This window comes from Peromyscus maniculatus, chromosome 9, assembly GCF_049852395.1.
Source record: "Peromyscus maniculatus bairdii isolate BWxNUB_F1_BW_parent chromosome 9, HU_Pman_BW_mat_3.1, whole genome shotgun sequence".
Classification (NCBI taxonomy): domain Eukaryota; kingdom Metazoa; phylum Chordata; class Mammalia; order Rodentia; family Cricetidae; genus Peromyscus; species Peromyscus maniculatus.
In genome coordinates this window covers 116,799,446-116,821,058 of record NC_134860.1, presented here as the reverse complement: position 1 = coordinate 116,821,058, position 21,613 = coordinate 116,799,446, and the positions used below count along the sequence as shown (strand labels likewise).

The 21,613-nt window shown below is 37.8% G+C and overlaps 1 protein-coding gene across 1 annotated transcript in view; it reads right to left on the bottom strand.

Moving 5' to 3' along the window:
- Positions 1–21,613, bottom strand: part of Hs6st3 (heparan sulfate 6-O-sulfotransferase 3) — a 714,453-nt gene that overhangs the window by 442,948 nt on the left and 249,892 nt on the right. The gene's annotated exons all lie outside the window — the stretch shown is intronic.

The following is a 21,613-nucleotide window of genomic DNA, read 5'->3' as shown; positions in this document are numbered from 1 at the left end:
GGAAGCTTGAATACAAACAATCTGGGATGTGCACTTGGAGACATCAAATCATATGATGTTGCTATATTTAATAGAAAATAGCTCTTTAATTCAATTTTAATGGGTTTATTTCAAGATGCTATTTGTATAAACTATTAATGCTATAATAAAAGTAGTATTAGCAAAAATAACTTGAGGCTCACAAGCCTCAAAAAAACAACTTTTGTTTTCAAGTTATCTCTAACTTTCTTTTCTTTATTGAATGGATAATACATATATCACTATTTAGTTCCAACTAATAAGCAATAATGTGCTGTGGGATGTTCTGTATGTCCTATGGGAGCCCTTCTTGGGTTCTTTGTGGCGTTACCCAGCAGGTCCGTATAGAGGATGATTAGGACCATGGGCCTGAGTGCAGGTGTTTGAGATGGTCTGCAATTGGCTGTGCTGGGGGATGGTCTATATGTCAAGTTGCTCTGATTGGTTAATAAATAAAACCTGATCGGCCATGGCTAGGCAGGAAAGATAGGCGGGACTAACAGAGAGGAGAAATAAAAGGACAGAAAGGCAGAAGGAGACGCTGCAGCCGCCGCCATGACCAGCAGCATGTGAAGACGCCAGTAAGCCACCAGCCACATGGCAAGGTATAGATGTATGGAAATGGATCAATTTAAGATAAAAGCACAGTTAGCAAGATAAGGACAGTTAGCAGGAAGCCTGCCACGGCCATGCAGTTTGTAAGCAAAATAAGTCTCTGTGTTTACTTGGTTGGGTCTGAGCGGCTGTGGGACTGCCGGGTGACAAAGATTTGTCCTGACTGTAGACAAGGCAGGGAAACTCAAGCTACAATAATGTCATTTCATTTTTAGAAAGAGCAGATATGAGTTTGAAGAAATATGGATTTGACATGTTACATTATAAAAGCAAGCCCTATCATAGAGGAAAAAAACTTAGTTATTAATTTGTGTTATTCAGTAATATAGACACATGATGAAAGGGAACACAATACAAAGCAGATATAATTAACGCTTTTTACAACCTGAAAGTATCCATGCCTATATCTCAAAATCTCCTCATACATAGCTTCTGAACTTCACTTCAGAAAGTTCAAATTCACAGAAACAGAGTCAGTGAATCCTTTGCTGATGTAGCTTTTCAAAGGCAAATTTACACCAGTATTCTGCATGTGCCTGGTTCCCAAGCCATATTTGCATAAACATTCCTATCACCACGTCTGTCAGGTAACTCCCCTTAATGAATTTCATAAAAATTCATTGTATCATCTTATCAAAATTTAAGTAACTCATTCTATTGTCTTACACTTTCATTAGGTGCTCTTTACTGTTTGAAACAATAGGCAACATTAGCTGAGTATACTTCACTGGGGACACGGTGAATGCACTGAGAGTGACCATTTGCTAGCGGAATTACTGGCTCAAAAAATCAGAACGTGTTCAATTTTGAGATTTGTCAGTAGTGTGTGATTCATTTCTTCTGAGCCTCGCTAACACTGTGATGTAAAAATTATTCATCCTTGCTATTTTTCGGTGACAGAGGAAAGTTAGTTTTTGTAAATAAGAGACTAAGAGCCTTTCACTGCTTATAAATGGTCTACATTTTTGTCAGTAGCTACTATTTTGTATTTTTATTGAATTACTGGTCCTTTGTTTATGATTTTGTAAGAACTGTTTATTAAATATGAAAATAAGAGATCTATCTGTTAACTAGATTTATCTTTTCTCTAGTTGGTTGCTCATCTTTTGATTGCTTGTGATGTAGTCTCCATGTGTAGTCACATCGATCATTCTCTCTCCATGGCATTTGGTTAGTCTTTCTCCATTTGTTATGAAGCACTGTTGGATGACATTTTATTCTAATATTTTTGCAGTAATATTTTTACTTTGGAGCCATTTATTTCTTGGCATTTTGTATAAAGAACAATTAACTCCTTCTTTACTTTTCTACCAAATTGTTAGTCTGGTGATCAGAATACTATATATTTAATTCCTCCCACTAATCTAAAGAGTCATTCATAGTAACACTAATTTTTCATATATTGTTCCATCAATTGGTCTTTTATTAATGTAATCTATGCATGCATTTGATCTCATAGGCCATCTTCTTCCCATAAAGGTAAGGATTAGGGCTCTATAGCTACAAAGTCTGGGTTGGAATCCTGATTCAGCCTCACACTGTAGAACTTTGGACAAATAATTTAAATATTTCTGTGTCTCTGTGACTTATTATAAGTAGGATAATAACTTTCCTACAGAGATGTCTGGAGTTATACCTGGTATAGTTCATACAAAATGTTTATAATCATGCCTGGTGAATGGTAAATATTTCATAAAGGTTGAGTTTCTCTTTTGTAAACATTTTCAGACTTTTTTTTTTAATTTAACTTCCTTTTCTGAATATCAGGAATGATTTGATGATGGTCACACCTTCCTTCATATTAAGCATCCTCTAGGATGACCACAATAACCTGTAACTCCTAGAATCTATGCCCTGGCCTAGTCTCCTCTCATATTAAAGAAGGCTGATTATTGTAAATAATTGATTTCAAAAGTGGTGGCATGTGGGACTCAAAGCCAGGTTAACAGACATGTGTGAAGGAATTTTTTTTTAGCCACTTATTACTCATAAAATAAATATAAGAACCTGAGAAAGTTACCAGGGCTTCGATACCCCTGCCACCATTTGCCTTCCAGCTCTCTCCTTTTCTCTCTGGGGCCACTATTTCTCTCAACTTGCATCTGCCATTGGGTCCATGCTGGCCAGCTGAATGTGAACTCTGCCTCTTGGACCAAATGCTCTATTCAATTGCATAACGAACCACAACATAAACAGAATTCCCATAACACATGTCTGCTTTTCTTCTACCCTTCTCTCAATTATCCATCCTGGAGAAAGTCAGACACAATGCTGTAAATACCTAAGCAGCCTTTTTAAACACCACAGAGAAGGCATTGATGGCGAATGGGTGATGTCGTTCTGTGTGCTGTGAATATGTGTGGCTCTGATTATTTGATAAATAAAGCTGTTTGGCCAATGGTGAGGTAGAATAAGGTTAGGTGGGACATTCTAACTAGAGATGAGGAAGGAGAAAGACAGAGCAGAGGAGACGCTGCTAGCTGCCACCAGGAGAAGCAAGATGCAAAGTACCGATAAGCCACAAGCTACGTGGCAAAATATAGGTTTATAAAAATGGGTTAATTTAAGATGTAAGAGTTAGCCAGAAAGAAGGCTGAGCCATTAGGCCATACAGTTCATAATTAATGTAAGGCCTCTGTGTGTTTATTTTGGTTTGAGCAGCTGTGGACCAGGTGGGACACAGGAAAACTTTCAGCTACATTTGGCCCCCAACTATGATATAGAAATGTAGGATATAGATGTGATAGGGTTATGAATGTTATGAAAGGGTAGATTATTGAAACTACTTTTAAAGAGCATCAGACAGCCTGTCATGCACTATCTCTACCCCAGCACCCAAGGGAAAACCACATGGGAAGCAAGAGCATCTTCAAGACCACCCACATTTGAATGAAACTTTACATAAGACTTATTCAGAACTATCTAACTCCCAACAACCAAATCTATGGCAGACTGAAACTATGTGAAATCACAAATATCCATCACTTTATGACACTGAGTCAGAGTAGATTCATTATAAGACAATATGCATATAACTATATACCTTCCTATTCAAAGCTTTGTTTCTGGGAAAGACATTGAATTTATAGATTGATTTATGGAAAAATTACCTCACAATTTAATGTTCTTGCACCATTCAGGACAAAATGTTGTGGTGGTATTGTGTTCCCCAAAATACTGTGCACCCCAATAAACTTATCTGAGGTCAGAGACAAAACAGCCACTAGATACAAAGGCTAAAAAATGGTGGCACTCACACCTTTAATTCTAGCACTCCAGAGGTAGAAATCGCTCTGGATCTCTGTGAGTTCAAGGCCACATTGGAAATGGCCAGGCATGGTGACACACACCTTTAATCCCAAAAAGCGAGCCTTTAATCCCAGGGAGTGGTGGCAGAAAGTAAAAAGGTATATAAGGTGTGAGAACCAGAAACTAGAAGAATTTTGGCTGGTTAAGCTTTCAGGCTTTTGAGCAGCAGTTCAGCTGAGAACCATTCTGGATGAGGACTCAGAGGCCTCCAGTCTGAGGAAACAGGATCAGCTGAGGATCCGGCGAGGTGAGGTAGCTGTGGCTTGTTTTGTTTCTCTGATCTTCCAGTTCACCCCAATACCTGGCTCAGGTTTGATTTTATTAGTAAGACCATCTAAGATTTCTGCTACAAAATTTTGTCTTCCCATCAATTCAAGAAATGTTTTAAAGATATTATGAGGTTTGTTTTTCTAGGTCTAGTCTATGTCTCTTGTTTTGTGGCTATTTTACTACTTCCCATTATATTCATTAAAATTATGTTTATGTTATCAATTTCAATGCAATAAATTTTATTAATTTTGTATCTAATCAACTTAACAAAATTTGTCATTTTTAATAGCTGTGTGACCAATAACTTTTCTTTTTTTCTTTTTTCTTTTTATTTATCCTTCTCTCAAGCAATACACCTGGACTGCAGCTGCCACTTCCTCCACTCCTCCCAGTCCTCCTCACCTTCCCTTCCGCAGAGCCACTGTCCGCCATTTCCCTTCAGAGAAGAGTAGGCTTCCTAGGGATATCAACTGAATATAGCACAACAAGATGCAGCAAGACCGGTCGCAAACCCTCACATGTGCAAGTATGCATTCACATCATTTGAAAACAGTGGTGGCCCACAGCGCCTCTGTAACAGCTGCGTTTTCTCTCCTGCAATTTTATGGCCAAGGTCATTAATATCAACCCTGAAAGCACAGTTGGTAGCAGACTTTGCATAGATCAGGCATCATTGGTTTGGTTTCTTCCTTTATTGGCAACAGTTACATAATTTTAAACTGCCGAGTCCCTCAATTTGGATGAAATACTATTTTCACTTTAGAACAGCTCATCTTAATCAAAATATAAATAATTAAAACATTAAATTGTACCAAATAAAAACTTGCTTCCAAGTTCTTAATGATACAACTAAAAATGCAATGGATGGAAGTTGTTTACATTGCTCATTATCTTTCACTTATTATCCTTCATCCTACTTATCCTTTGACCAAAATACTTTTAACTCCCTCACCCATGGACAGCTGAATTTGGAATCACAGAAATAAATAAAAACATGCTTCTTAATTTAAAAAGATTAAAACTGAAAGAGAGAATATCTTGCTTAGAAAAAGAAAATCTTACCAAATAATTATTTCTTTTAATAACTTTCAAGAGTACTATAATTTCTAAAACACATCGGGAGACAACTTTTCAATATGAACCTGGGGATAGGGGAAGCGGTAGGGTACTTTTTTGAGGGTTGGGGAAATGAGCAAGCTATGCTGCAACTGATAAATTGATTTTTAATAATGCTAGAAGCTGACAAACCTCCCTTCGGGTTTGCACTAAGAGAATGTGCAAGCAGGTGCTGGGCCACCCTCTGAGGATTTTCAATTTTGTTATTGTATCAGTGTGAAGGAGAGAAAGCCAAATAGCAACCAGGTAGCGTAAAGGTTCATTATCATCCAGAGTTGTTTAGTGGTTTTTTTTTTCTCTTATCTGTTGCTAACAGAACAACTAAACACTTTATACAGAACGCAAAATGAACATGTAAGCTTAGAGTTGGAGGCGCCACTTTTTACAGGTTCTAATTCTGGAAATAAATCTTGCACATAGATGATAATGCTTCTTGGGAAGGCCCTTGTCTGTACTTTGCAGACACATATTGTGCCAAGATGTTCCAGAGTGACTTATCACAATGCCAGGTTTATAAGCAGGCTTGATCAACACTAGCCGAACCATCTCACACCAAACAGTGCAGGATTTATGAGACTACCAACCATGACGATAACACATAAGCTGGCTTTTCTGTGCTTAACTTGGAACCACAGGCATGTTCAGCTCAAACCTTTTCAAGTCTCAACATCTGTTGTGAGCATGATGAAAACAACAGACTATGGAAACTGGATTTATTTGAATGCTAATTTAAATGGCTTGACTTAATATAGCTACAGCATCTATATGAACAATAGCAAGAACGGGAAAAGGTTATCTAATCCAGGCAAGGAAACTGAATGATTGTGTGATTGTGTGATGTGTTGATGTTACAATATGTACTTGGACTCTGCAACACCGTTCAAATATCCTGCTTTGCCCTAAAGCAGCATAGTGTAAACTTGATGTGGGATGTATTTCCATACACTGTGAATGTGTGTTGCTCCCATTGGTTAACAAATAAACCTGCTTTATAAACTTTGCTGCAGTGTCTTAGCACAGAACTAGAGTTTCCACTTCAGTTCACATACCCTCTGACTAGGGTTATGGAATTCTCTTTGAAATAAATATGCTTTCAATTTCCTGTTTCCTCTGTAAAATCCATTTGACAATTACTTCAGTAATACTATGAATACTTTTACACCATCAGATTTTCCTTAATCTTTTGCTTAACAAACATGTCAATATCTTGACAAGAACACTTCAGCCTTGTTTTCTTTGTATAAAAAAATTCTTCCTCTTTACTTTTGCTGACCAAATTTAAGACACTGGGTTTAAATTATTGTTGTGTGTTGCAATCAAGTCCAACAGCACATGTTGAAAAATAACTTGATTTTGAGAAAGACGACTGGCAAGTTGAGACTTGCATTGTGCCAAACCACAAACTTGCTTTCAGAAGCTAAGAACTCGCAGTCCTTTTGGGTTTTAAGCATCATACCTTTAGATGTGTCCTTCTTCAGGATAGTATGTGATATTCTGTTTAAATTTTTGTAACTTCTATTGAACTTAGTCTGTGATAAGTTCATATATGTATAAAGTATATTCTGATGACTCTACCTCCTCATTGTATCTGACCTCAGCCCCACTTAGTGACATAGTAACACACAGGCATATTAATGCCTGTTAATTTTTTAAGACCCACTGAGTTTAATCAGGATCATTTGTATGACCATGAGTCTAGAACTATCCATCAGAGCCTGGTAGATTCCTCAGTAGGTACACAACCGAAGACAATCCTCTCCCACCCAGAGAAACCATCAGTAGCCAATAATTCATCAGAGAGCCCTCACCAATTCATGATTCACTGCTGATAGGCACAGCCTTGTGTAGGCTCCCTATAGGTAGCAATGGCTGGCATAAGGTTACGACTCCATTGGCTGTGCCATGGCCAGAAGATAGCATTTCCCAACATTTCACCATATCTTACAGGCTTTCTGACCACTCTTCCATGATGATCCTTCAGCATCAGAAAACATGGTATAAATGTCCTATTTAAGACTGACTACTCATCTATCAGTTGTTCTCAGAACCTTGAGCAGCATTTCATGGCAAGGAGAAGCTTCTCTGATTTAGACCAATAGTAGTATTTGACTATGATATAAACATAAATATTTAGAAGGGAGCTTAGTGCCAAGTCATCCCACTAAACAATATTAAACTCTCCCTGGGGCCTAAGACCTCCTTAACCATGTTTAAAAACAAACAAACATGATAAGATATAAAGGGAGATAAAAGGAACTACTTGTTAAAATAGGATAAGTAATAAATTTTTTTTGTCTGAATTTGTCAAATATTGATGAACTGGACATTGTTAATGTCTATAATGGAGTTTTTTTTATCTGAATCTGTCAAATGTTAGTGGACTAGACATTGTTAGTGTAATTCTTGACTGTATATATTGTATATACTTACTGGATATAGTTTTTCTTGTATTAGTTATAAGCTTTTTTAAATTTTAGACAAAAAGGGGGAAATGTGGTGATATTGTGTCCCCCCAATATATTGTGCATCTTAATAAACTTATCTGGGGTCAGAGAATAGAACAGCCACTAGATAGACATAGAGGCCAGAAAATGGTGGCACACACACCTACAATCCTAGCATTCTAGAAACAGAAATCCATCCAAATCTCTGTGAGTTCAAAGCCACACTGGAAACAGCCAGGCATAGTAACTCATGCCTTTAATCCTAGGAAGTGATGGCAGGAAGCAGAAAGGTATATAAGGCATGAGGACCAGGAACTAGAGCCTGGTTAAGCTTTTAGGCTTTTGAGCAGCAGTTCAGCTGAGATCCATTCGGATGAGGACACAGAGGCTTGTAGTTTGAGGAATCAGGATCAGCTGAGGAATTGGCGAGGTAAGGTTAGCTGTAGCTAGTTCTGTTTCTCTGATCTTTCAGTGTTCACCCCAATACCTGGCTTCCGGTTTGTTTTTATTAATAAGACCTTCTAAAGATTTGTGCTACACAAACAAACACACAAAAAACTAAATTTATAGTACTAAGTATGAATTCTGTCTTGTATTGTGAGCCTCAAATCTGATCTTGGAGTAGTAGGTTACACCCATAACTTTTATTTATTTATTTATTTATTTATTTATTTATTTATTTATTTATTTATTTATTTTGGTTTTTCGAGACAGGGTTTCTGTGTGTAGCTTTGTGCCTTTCCTGGAACTCACTTGTACACCCACAACTTTATAATATATATATATATATATATATATATATATATATATATATATATATATACCAATATCTTGCCTGTCAGGTCAGTTAATAAGTATAATGTTCACAGCTATGTTAGACTGTTGGCCTTTTCTCCCCTAGCAGCCTATACCGCACTGTCTGGGACTATGAAAGCTGGAAGGCAGGAAGGAAGCCACTGACTCAGATTTGGCTTGATTTCTCTATACTTGACAACTAAAGTGTGAGCTATTTACAGCAACAATGTTGTCAACTAGCTCTAAAAGGCAAAGAAGGAGGATGGCAACAACCTGTATCAACCAATCCTGGGCATATACCCAAGGTCTCTATATCATAAGATAGATAGATATACTTGGACAAGTACATTCACTGTTGCTCTATTCACAATACCTAGGAAATGGAAGTGGCCTAGAAATCTACCAAATGGCAAATGAATAATGAAAATGTGGTGGTGGTATACATACACAGTGGAGTTTTATTCACTTATTTAAAAGAACAAAATTCTGGGATTTTTTTAGGCAAATAGACAAAACTGTAATAAATTATATTGAGAAAGAAAAATTTCATATAGTCCCTCATATATGTACCCTAGCATCAAAGGTTTAGAGCTGTGTGTTTAACTTGGGGTACATGTAGAAGTAAGAAAACTATAAAAAGGTCCATTGGGATGGTCAGTGCCTTAGGAAGAGAAATAGCAGATCATGAGTAAAACGTGAAAATAGAGAAGGGGAACTTTGGAGTTGGAAAACTGAAATAGAGTTAAGAAGGTAAAGAGGCTGCAAAAACTGAAGCAGGGTGGGGGGGGTTTAGCTCAAACTATTTAATTTTTTAAATGTTATACAACACTGATGGGCAGCATTATTTGAAAATGTAAAGGAAAAAAACTAAGCTAACAATATAATTCTGGAAACTTTTATAATATGTGTGCTAGATATGGATTCCAAAGTCTTCTAAACATAAGTTCTATCGCTGGGATGTCCCTCCAGCAAGAAAACTGTGACTCTATATCAAATGAAACCAATCAACTAAAAATCACCACAATAATAATAATAATAATAATAATAACAACAATAATAATAATAACTTTCTTAAGAAGTAAAAAGCACAGCACAAAGACAGCTGACTCTTGACTACAGAAGTTAGAAACCTGAGTGAGAACAGATTTCTTTGCTTTTTACCAATCTCTGCTACCAGTATGTGTGAGCTTGGAATTACATTTTACTTTGACACAACAGAAAACTCAGAATGGAATCAGAATCAGACACTGGGTTGCAGATTGTGATGATATGAATAGCAATGGCCCCCCAATAGGCTCAGATATTCAAATGCTTAGTCATCAAGAAGTGGCCCTACTTGAGAAGGAATAGGAGGTGTGGCCTTCTTGGAGGAAGTGTGTCACTGGGGGTGGGCTCTGAGGTTTCAGAAGCTCAAGCCAGGCCCAGTGTCACTCTCCCTGCTGCCTGCAATACAGATGTAGATCTATCAGCTACTTCTCTAGCACCTGTCTGCTGGTGTCCTGCCATGCTTCCTGCCATGATGACAGTGTACTAAATTCCTGAAACTATAAGCCAGCCCCAATCAAGTGCTTTGTTTTATAAGAGTTGCCATGGTCATAGTGTCTCTTCACAGCAAGAGAACACTGACTAAGACACATATGAAATCAACTCTTTTATTTAAGTTTGAGTTTCCATTTGGAGAAAGTGAGATATTTAGGATATCACTTTTCAATTGAGAAAAGACTTCAGGAATATAAGTTGGCCTGAAATCTTTATATTTTTAAGCCATATACTTGTTGATTCTTTCTTCATGGGTTGTCCATATTCAAACATTCTTCACTTTCATTGGTGACATGATCCATAAAATCAGATGCCAAAGACAGTTAGTTGTGATCAGGATTTTTCTTTGTTTTTATTTTTCTTTGAAGAAAATACCTAGCCACTAAGAATATGTGTAGCCTAATGGCCTAAATGAAAAGGGGCATCATCCCTAAGTGCCACCCCTTTTAAGTGTACTCTGGAGATTGGCTACTGGGGCATCCTTAGATGCTTACTCTCTGGAATACAAAGTAGACACCTGGGGTCTTTGTGAAGATAGTTACTGTTGTTCTGTGAGGGAGCTACCCCCACACAAGATTTAGGACACTTCATTGAATCCACAAGTACTCAGGCTAGTTTTAGTAACCTTGAAAGGTACACCTTCAAGGTAAAAATGCTATGAAAGCATATTTGCCATTTATGTCCCATCCAGAGTTGTTTCATCTTACATAGTCAGTCATTGATTAGTACTATTTCAAATACTGAAACAACTTCCCTCAGACTCTGGGACTCTCTCAATATGATATCACTACCATGGATCTCGGTGTTATATGAATAACCAACACCTCCTGAGGCACAGTAATTGGAACTTCAATAATGAGTCCTCAACTTGACTCTAATGGATTTTTTGAATGTTACACCTCCCTAGATGGCCTTCTCTTTGGCAGCATATATATGCAGCATCCTTCAGATTTCTGGGAAAGAGCAAGTATAATATTGCAGGAAATCAAGTATTAGTGGGTGTCCAGGATAGGAACAGTATCTGGGGAAAGCACATCTTCCTGCATTCCTGTTGTCTCTATTGCTAAGAAATCACTGTCTACCTATTACTGATATCTATATCCATTTATTTTAAAATGTTTATTGAATGCTTACATTATGCCAAAGAATACATGGGTGCTAGATATTCAGAATGAACAAGATTTTATTCCTTAATCTAATTGCCCAAAAACCCATTCTAAGAGAATTAGTAACTGACACCCAGCAACCAAAAACTCTGCAGTATTCGTGTTCTAGACTGGGAAATACAAAATGGGGCAGATAGCCTAATCGTGAAGGAAGTGGTAGAATGAAAGGAAGATGCAGAGTACAGCATCAACACAGTCATTAGTTGAGATTTAAGAAATGACTGGGGGAAGGGAATGTACCAAAAATGGTGGAGATTTGGTGAAAAAAAAGGTCAGAGAAGTAGAAATTCTCCTATGTACAGAGCATAAAACTACATAGGCAAAGCTAAGGTGACCCTGTTAGTATCATCTTTCCAAACTGTATTTTTCTATTAAAAATTAACTGTAGTATAATCCAAAAGAAGGAATTTATTGTGTATTCCAGTTATAAGGTCACTTTGCATTATAAAATGTCCACAGACTTGCATTCACCATACTATAAAATTAATTACTAAAGAAACAAAGATCATTTCATCATGAGTGGGTTCTAACAGATAACAGACTGGATGTGGGCTGAATGGTTGATCCTACTATGCTTTTGTTGGTATCTCCATCATATGTTCCATGGCAGAATTGAAATCTCAGCATATAATGCCCACAAAGGTTTCATAGGCTATCTTATTCTTGTGAAAGTAATTTCCACCAAACTTGATGGCTCAGTGCACCAGCTTTATCATCTCATAGACTCTGTGGCTCAAAAGTCAAAGCACACTCTATTCGGTTCCTCCTGAGAAGGGCTGTCTCACACCCACAGTGACAGTGACAGCCAAAGCTTTGTTTCATCTGTAGCTTTTGTAGCAGGGATCCATATGAAGCTAACACATTATCTGTACAGCTCAGTTTCTTCCCGGTTGTTTGCTTGAGATAGCCCTCAGTTGTTTACTGTGTAAAACTTTCCATCATTACAACTTACTTTATCAGATCACAGAAGGCAGCCATGACCCCCAGCAGCACAGAAGTCACTATCTACCACTTGTAACATAACCACAGAAGGCAGTCGTGTCTCCCAACAGGTCAGAAGTCTATGGCTATCTGTGGCTCGTAATATAACCACAGAAGTGGCTTCCTTTTCAGGGAAGCTTTCAAGGAACTTTTCAGAGAAAAGTTATTCCAGATGAGGGGTTACATAAGACCACTAATCCCAGGAGGCTAGAGTCACTGGAGGCATCTGAGAGTCTGCTATACAGGATGATGGATGGTCCATTTTACTTGGTCAGTGTTAAATGCACTCAAGTTTTAATGTATTTCCACTTCTTGAGCAGAGATGTACAAATACAGCATTGCAGTAACTGCCTTCCTTAACATTATTTAAATAGTATTTAGTCTATTTGCACCTTGCTCCAGTAGGAAATTTCTTCACAGCTAATTTATCAGTCAATCAAAATGACTTTCTCTGTGCAGAATGCGGTGAGTGGTGCACAGTAAGACACTGTCCTGTAGGACACAGAAGAGCAACGCATGGCAAACACAGTGTGCTCTTCACTCTGCTGTGGCTGTGACAAAAATGCCTCAACAACACAAGAAAAGAAAGATTTCATTTGCATCATTGTAGAGGGTTCTGTCTGTCTTGGTGAAGGTCTCATGGTCAAATAAAGCAGTTCACTTCACAGTGACCAGAAAGCAGAGAGTGAGAACATGTGTGTCTCAGGTTTTCTCCCTTTTTCTTTTAATTCCATTGGAGCCTCCAGACCATTATACAGTAACATGCCAGGGTGGGTCTTCCTTCCACAGTTAGTTCTCTCTGAAGATCCCTCACAGACACACTCAAAGGTGTGCTGTATTAATCTCCTAGGTTTTGCTCAATCTGATAAAGTTGACAGTCAAGATGAACCATCTCAGTAGAGGTAGCAAACGTAAATCTTACTAGGCAAATAAAATTACTGCATTCCTAATGGTTTTTTAATCCATTACTAACATCTGTGTACTATTTCAATAAATAATATTGGACCCTTGGCATAGGCACATACACTTAAATATTAATCTAGTCCCTAAGACAAACATGCTTTAGCAAAAGCTGTCTAGCCTGATACCAGCAATGCCCTGAAACTACAATATGAACGGGAATATTTCAGGTAAATTGCTAGAGGCTATATTTTTGTTTTCTAAGTAATTGCATTTCTCAAGGATTGATGACAGCCTTATGAAAACAAGGCACAGTGAGCACACTTTAAGGAAGATTCCTCCTGCAGGCTGCCTAATTCAAATGCAGATAAATCCAGAAAACAAAACAAAGAGCAAAATGTTCTCAGCACCCCTCACTCCAACGTGTGTAACAAACGATGACTTAGTCAGTGCTGTGGGTGAGATCACTACCAAGCCAAATGCTTCTTCAATATGAATCCTGAAAATAACTTTACTGAAAACTATGACCATGTTCTGTTACTTTTTTTCAAGTCTAAGTCTCAGACAACAGAAAAAATTCACTGGTCTGGCATTATTATTTATATGTGGACAAGCCAGTAGAATGAGAGAAAGCCAAACTATCATGTAATAAGATTCCCCCATTCAGCTATAAGCAAAACAGGCATTCACATAATACCCTAATCAGTAGCTCATCACATTGATGGTGTTCCAGAAGACCAGCACTCTTCACAAGCAATGACCTTCATTACACAGAAACATCCAGCGTGAAAGACATCTCAGAAGAAGGAACTAAAAGAGAGACGAAGGACTTCTTTGTAATAGAGGACAGCTCAGGGTCACAGGTGCCCCTCACCACTACAGAAGAGAAAAAAATTCAATGAAGAAACCAAAATGCAATAAGACCACTTGCTATGTTTAAAAAGTAACCAATCAATAACAAAAAGGAAGAGCAGCAGCAAGGCCCGGATCTATAAATATTCATCAAGCAAGATGGTGTGGCACAGCACAAAACTCATAGGCTCTGGTCTCCCAGCTACTTGTCAACTACTAACTGTTTGACCTTGGGAAAGTCCTCCAGAGTTTGAGATTCAATTTTCATCAATGCAGATAAGATACCTACCTCATAGAGGATAAATATGTAAGCACATCTTTCCTAACATTTATTTCAATTCCAAGTCAAACTAATGAATAAGAAAGAATTGTATTGATTGTTGAGAATCAATTTGACAAATTGCAATTTTCTCTGTGCCAAATGAAAATACAGCCTATCTTAGGACAACCTCATAGAGTTCTTTTGAAAATTAGAGCATTAGTACATTGAAAAATCATTTTGGCATCACCCCCATACATGTACCTATATAACACATCCTGAATAGATAGATACAAGCTAAAATATAATAAACACATAGTAAACGATATAATATACTATAATAGTAAATATTATATTTATATACTGTAACTAAGGAGTTGCAGGGAAGAAATAAGGAGTGTAAAAATAAAAATAAAAGCATAAGAATTAGAATGAAAAGTTAATGAGAGGGTTTGGTGAGACTAATACACCCTATCCCTCACAAACACACAGATACCCTATTTCTGAACCTGTGATGTGTTATATTATATAATAAAATGAAACACAGGCTGCTTGTTGGGTCACCTAAATGAGGAGATTATCCTACAAAGAGTATGAGGAGGTCAGAGTGGCACAATAGGAGACTGAACTTGAAGACCAAAAAACAGCTAGCTTCAAGATGCAGGGAAAGACCAGACCATGGATTGTCCCTGGAACCTCAAGAAAAGTATGCAACTCCATTAACAATGGGATTGCAGCATCCAACTTACAAACAGTGCATTTGTTTGGGAAAAGCTTTTTAACTCCAAGGTTTTCTGTTATACAGCAATAGGAAACAACTCAGAAGGCATGGGGTATAAAACACTAACTACCATCACTGCTATAGGGGCTGTAGGAAACCACACAAAAGGGGTAGGGAATAACAACATGGCCATCACTTCAGCAAAAGAGGAACAGACTTGACCTGAACTGACTAGACTGTCACTGAAGCCGATGGGTCAGAAACTCCTTCTATCAATACACAGTTATCCTTAGACAAAAGTGAAGTGTTTTCGAGCTTGGCCCGGTTAATTTTATGCCAAGGCCATTTTAAGAGAAGGAGAGTTAATACTATGCTAAGTTACAGAAACAGACATAAAGTTATGAGATAGAGCATTTCATCCTGAAATACTTAGAAATACTTTCTAAAATACATCAGCTCTCTTCAAATTAGAGCTACTGCCTCCCTGAATAACACAAACCCATCAGTGGTGAGAAGAGAAAAAACCTGCCCATGGTAATGATTTGCACTTGACACAGCATGGCTTCTCTTTGGATAGGGTGGCATTTTTAGCTAATAATTAAGCACCAAATGAACCATTTGAAAATTTCAGTGCCATGAGCAGAAGAAAATTAAATTAAATCAGAATTAACATATTAGGTCCAGGCTGAGTAAAGACAGATTATTGCTTTGTCTAGATTCTGTCTCGTTAAGAAGCTATTCTTCAAAACATCCAGCCCCCAAACATAAGTGATAGGATGACATTAGCAAGCAAACATGATAACTGGATCATTTAAGCTCAAACAAATGTGCAGCAGAATGTTCTGTTGGTTACAGGGGCAGAGCTTCAAGGAAACATATGGGTGATTTTGATATTCAATTCAACTCAACACATACAATCAAATCATGCATATTAGATGCCTAGACTTCATGGTGTAAAAGGCACCATCCTCCTTCCTCACGGATCTTGGTTTAGAACAAGGAAACATGGTGGGCAAGTAAGTAAACAACACCAAACAGTATTTGAGAAATGCAAGCTGTCAATGGATCTCAAGTCGTTAAAGTCCAGTGATGGACAGACTTCTAGCATCAATCTTTCCATTATTTCCTCCCTGTGAGTGCTGATGTCCCATTCTCCTCTCTTTGGAGGGACACAGTCAGACTGGATGAGACCTCACACTACTGTCCTAATGTTACCTTAATTCCATCTGAAGAGATCCTAGCTCCAAGTACAGTCTGCGGCACCAGGGATTAAGTCTTCAACATATAAATTTGGTGGAGGGGCACAACTAAGCCCATAACAACTTGTCAATCAATAGATAATACTAACTTTGAAAAATTATTAGAAACAAGGAGGTAAATATTTTTTAAAAAATCCAAAAACTTCAAACCTGGTCTCTGATGAGTGGAAATTTGGAAGGCTACAGACAGACCTAAAATTACTTTTCTATTGAATGACAGACCATTGTCTTTTTAAAAGCCCATATTTAAGAATAGTGGGAAAATAAGCAAAATTAGAATGTTTAATAAAAATAAATATGAAAATGTGAGTAATGTGGAAACACGTAACATTTCCAACTAGTCAAAATCTTCAGCTTATTGCCAGAGGCTTAAGGGTGTAATATTTTGTGACATTTTCACCATAAATAGCTAAGAAAATGGTGATAAACCAAATAGAACTCAGAGTATTTTGAAAAGACAAACACTTCGGTTTATTTCATGCCAGGCATCAGTAATCTAAAGGGTGGCTCACATGCATAGGACACACTGATTCTGATTAAATGGGAGTTCATGCAACCACTGACACATGATGAAGGCTTTGTTTTTCCAGTGTGTTCTATTTCTCAATATTTAAAATTGAGAGAGTGACTTGTGCAAGCTATTAGTATCCAATCAAAGAAGACCTTGACTTCTGGGGAAATCAGCTCTAAGATGGAGCATCAATCTCCCTTGAATTTATAAAGCTGTGTTCTGTAGGCAAGCAACTCAGACAACTGGCCTCAAGTACCAGCCAAAACTGCCTCCTCGTGATTCCTGACTCCAGAAGTTAGAATTGCCATGGAAACATTCATCTCAATTATAGCTAAAAGAGATTGGTGTGGGAAGAAAGTAGACTCATGTTTACAGTGGGACCTGAGAGCCAGGCATGTGAAAGTAAGGCTGTCTCCCTTCTCATTAGGTGTGGCATTGTGATGCTGACAAACAAGAGTCAGGGATGTCACTGAAGCTGGTTGCACTGAAGCCTGTAATACTGGCTGCTTTAGAGGATGAAGTGAAGGACTTCAAGTTCCAGGCCAGTCTGAGAAATTAGCAGAACCTTGTAGTGTGTGTGTGTGTGTGTGTGTGTGTGTGTGTGTGTGTGTGTGTGTGTGTGTGTGTGACTGTGTCTGTGTGTGTGATAACAGAACTCAGAAGTAGAATGTTTGCCTTGCATGTATAATCCCTCAGTATTATTTAGAGAGAGAGAAAGGATGTCACTGGGGAGACAGTACCACCTATGTGACTGTGGAGGTCAAGCACAAGCCCTGAATTGAGAGGCAAATCACTACTTGAAACACCTGCCCCCTCCTTTGTCAATAACAGGCCTAGGAGATTCCAGAGCTCCTGTGACACATTACACTAGATGTGACATTGGCTTTCTCTCTTGGCATGGCCCTAGACTCTTCTGCTCACGGAATGGATAGTAACCATAATCTCCTATCCCAGCTGCCCCATCAGAAACAACACCTTCTTCATGTCAGTAAGCTCCTAATCCTCCACAGGAAATACAAATGCCCAACAGCCTCATAGGCCACTTTGGCCACATCAGCAACATTGGCCACATCAGCCACATTGGCCACATCAGCCACATTGGCCATATCATCCATGTTGTCCACAACAACCACATCATCAGTTAGAGTACTTCCTAAGGACCTGGTGCTCCTGATGATCTGTCCTCCTATCACCCACACATAGACAGCAGAGTCAAAAAGTGTCAACCAGGTACTTGGAGACTTATGATACCAAAGTTCTATCTACTATAGCACAGACGTTTGGGGTTGTATATTTATGACTATTTTAACCTAGCTTTAAGACCCTGTAATATGTAGATTGTGTAGATATTAAATGAAGTCACAAACTCTAAGAAAAAGAACATGTTTTCCATCATATGAAGAATATAGGCAATAATGTATGTATATGTGTAAACAAATGTACATGTAGATACAGTATAACATCTAGAAATGAGAATAAGAAAGGCTATTAAGTAATGAGGAGGGACTAAATGTAGGTCAAGAGCATGAGTTATAAAAGAAGATATAAAGCTAATTGTTTTCCTAGTTCTAACTCTGTTATAGACTTTTCATTTGGGCTGGTAGATAAGTGTATAAATTATATTTGATAGTGAAAGTATAAAATCCAGTGTGAAGCTCCACAGCTCCATCTTGAATAGCTTTTCTAACTGTATAGAAGTTAAACTGCATCGTCTTTGGGTCCAGTTAATTTCAGTATGTGATGATTTTCCCCCACATTTTTATAATAAACTTTAAAGCATAAAGTTTTTCATTTTAAAAAAGACCCTGGCTAGATGCCAGGCAGGCCTCCTGTTTGTAGAGCTAATCAAAGCCATAGCCAATGACTTTTTTTATGGGTCTGTCACACTCTTGGTCACTATGTCCCTACCATTTTCTCCTCAGTGAAAAAGTTTCTGTATCTCAGAACCTGTGGAGTCATTTAAACTTGTCAGTCCATACAGGACTCACATATTCTTATTAATTTCACCCTCTTTGCCCTACATAAACTATTCCCTAGATCCCAATACTCACTTGACCTGTGTCTGGAACTGTACTTAGCAATCATCTTCCATTTGAAAGTAAGTGACATTGATGTATCAAGGTACCATGTCCTACCAACAAGAGAAATTTCAATTCTTAGCACCTATCAAAATCCATACTTGGCAGAACTTACTTGTGAGGATCCACTGCATCCTTCTTCCCCAAGTCTAACCACGGCTTCACCCCAGCCTACCTCCTCTGCGAATATCAGAACGGTTGCTGTCTCCAAAGCTTGTTAACAACTAGAGAAGGGCTAGGTGTCACCAAAGCCTTCCACCGTCGCCCTCAATACAGAGCTCCAGATAGAGAAGAGGACTTAAGGGCCTAGAGTCTCCCTGCACCTGGTCACATTTGCTTTGTCTTGTACCTGACTCTAAATCCTAACAGCAGGCAGCTCCAAAGAGTAATCACTTCAGGTTAATGATCTGCCAAGAAAGAACACATGCATTTAGTGGAAACTGCTCCGCACCTTACGCCTTGAATTATAAACATGGATTCCTTTCTAAAATGTTGCCTTTGCTCTAGCTCTGAGATCAGCTGCTCTAAAGTATAGTCATGGTGAGAAATATTAGCCTATGGCTCAAATAAGTGCCAGCAACATGCCTAAATTTACATTTTCTTACATAAACAAATTCAAATAAATGTTTGCCTAGGTGTCTTAGTCCAATTTATCTTCTATAATAAAATTCTAGTCTGGGTGTCTTATAAATAACAGAAACGTATTCCCTGCAGTTCTGGATTCTGGAATGTTCTCTAGAGAACCCTGACTGATACACTGGTATAACAGAAATCATGACTACACAAGTCCATGCACATGCTGTGCACTAAGCCAAAGAGAGCCACTCAAGATCAACAAAATTAAAGTCAATGTCAGTGAAGACCAAAGATCTTATAAACTGTGCCACACAGTGAATTCTTGGAAGAAATACCTACAGACCCAAACTCTACCAAATCCAAAAAAAAGGCCCTCAAGAAGCAAATTAGCAGCCTGTTAGAGCTTCACAGCTGGTGAAAACAAAAACAAGCTGGAGAAAAGCTTTTCCCAAAGTTACCAGTCAGTCTACAAACTAGAGCAGGATCTAGGGCTCAAATCATATCCCACTATGGTGGTGGGAATAGGAATGCCCCCACGGGGCTGCTGTATCTGAAGGCTTGATCATTAGGGAGGAGAGTTACTTGAGAGGGATTAGGAGGTGTGGCCTGATTGGAGTAGGTGTGCCTTGTTGGAGGAACTGTGTCACTGGCTTTGGTTTTCAAAAGCCCAAGCCTCTGCCTGCTGCTGCCTGCAGATCCAGATGTTCTCAGCCACCATGTCTGTCTGCATACTGACATGATTTCTGTCATGATGAAAATGACTAAACTCTGAAACTGCAAGCAAGCCCCAAATAAATGCTTTTCTTTATAACAGTTGTCAGGGTCATGGCATCTCTTCACATCTACCATCTCATAAGAGAGCACACACTGACGTCTTCACTACTTTTAAGGATTATGCAAAATTGTCATGTATCTTTGTATAGCAACATTTTAAACTTTGGAACAGATTTTGAGGAATGGAAAAACTAAAATATGAAAAAAGTAAAGGATATATGTCAGCCGTGATTAAAACGGGATTTTGATAAAAATTAATTGATTGTATTTAATATTATTGTTTGAGTATGGTTTCCCCATGTCTTCAGACTGTAATGATTTAGTTACAAGATTCCCCCAAACTTATCACTGCAGAATTTGAAGCCAGTGATCTCTTCTTAGATTTCTTTTTCCTTCCTTACAATAATTTTAAACCAAATAAAGTATTTTTAAAATAAAATTCTGTGTATACATTACCATATCTTAAGGTAGATGATGAATACAGGAAGGGAGATATTTTAACATACAAAAGTTGTTACTAACATTAAAGTCTGTCAATTTAAATGAATTTTATAATATCTTAAAATCTGTCTCAGCCCATTTAAATGACCAAATTTAAGGCCTCAAAGAATAAACTTTTCTTCTAAATTCCATTTATAATCCCCAGAGCTAATTTTAAGTGCTCAAGATTATGTAAAAACATTTCCTTAGGTCAGAAAATTCAGAAAGGACATAATTTCTACATACTGCATTTTAAGGCAGTATTTACCAAAACTATTTCTTAAAGTATAGCAGTCATATATAATAGTTAAACATAGCTGTCGTTTTATTTGTAAAGCAAGCATTCTAAATTATGCCTCTGAAAAAATGGAAACCTTTATTTCTTTTCATTAAATGTCTGAGAATGGCATGCTACACAGCAATATTGAACTAGTGAGTGAGTAATAAAGGGAAATTTTCCTTAGATAATTAAAACCTAAATCTCTAGGATTTAAGTAAATTAGCAAACCCCAGCTGTATATGCCAATAATTTTTTTTTAAATGAAGAAATTCAAAGTAAAATGAAGAAACCGCAAAGCAGTTGGTTTAAATGACAGGAATACACATCTCACATTTCTGGAAGTTAGACATCTAAGCTCAATGACTGTGAGGGAGAACCTACTTCAGAACTCTCTCCCAGCTTCTGGGACCCTTGGATGTAACATTCTCCATACATCTTGGTGCCTTTCTCTATATCCAAGCTCCCTACCTTTTAAGAATAATAAACAAAATAATTGTTCTAAATTTGGGTTCACCTCAATAACAAAATCCTATCTGTAAAGACTGCAAACTAAGAACTTCCGCATTCACCTGGGCCAGAGATTAGAATTCTTACATATCCTTTGAGAGGGCCACAATTCAACCAAAAGAGGTTCTGTGTATTGTGAAATCCTAAATCTATTTCATTAGAA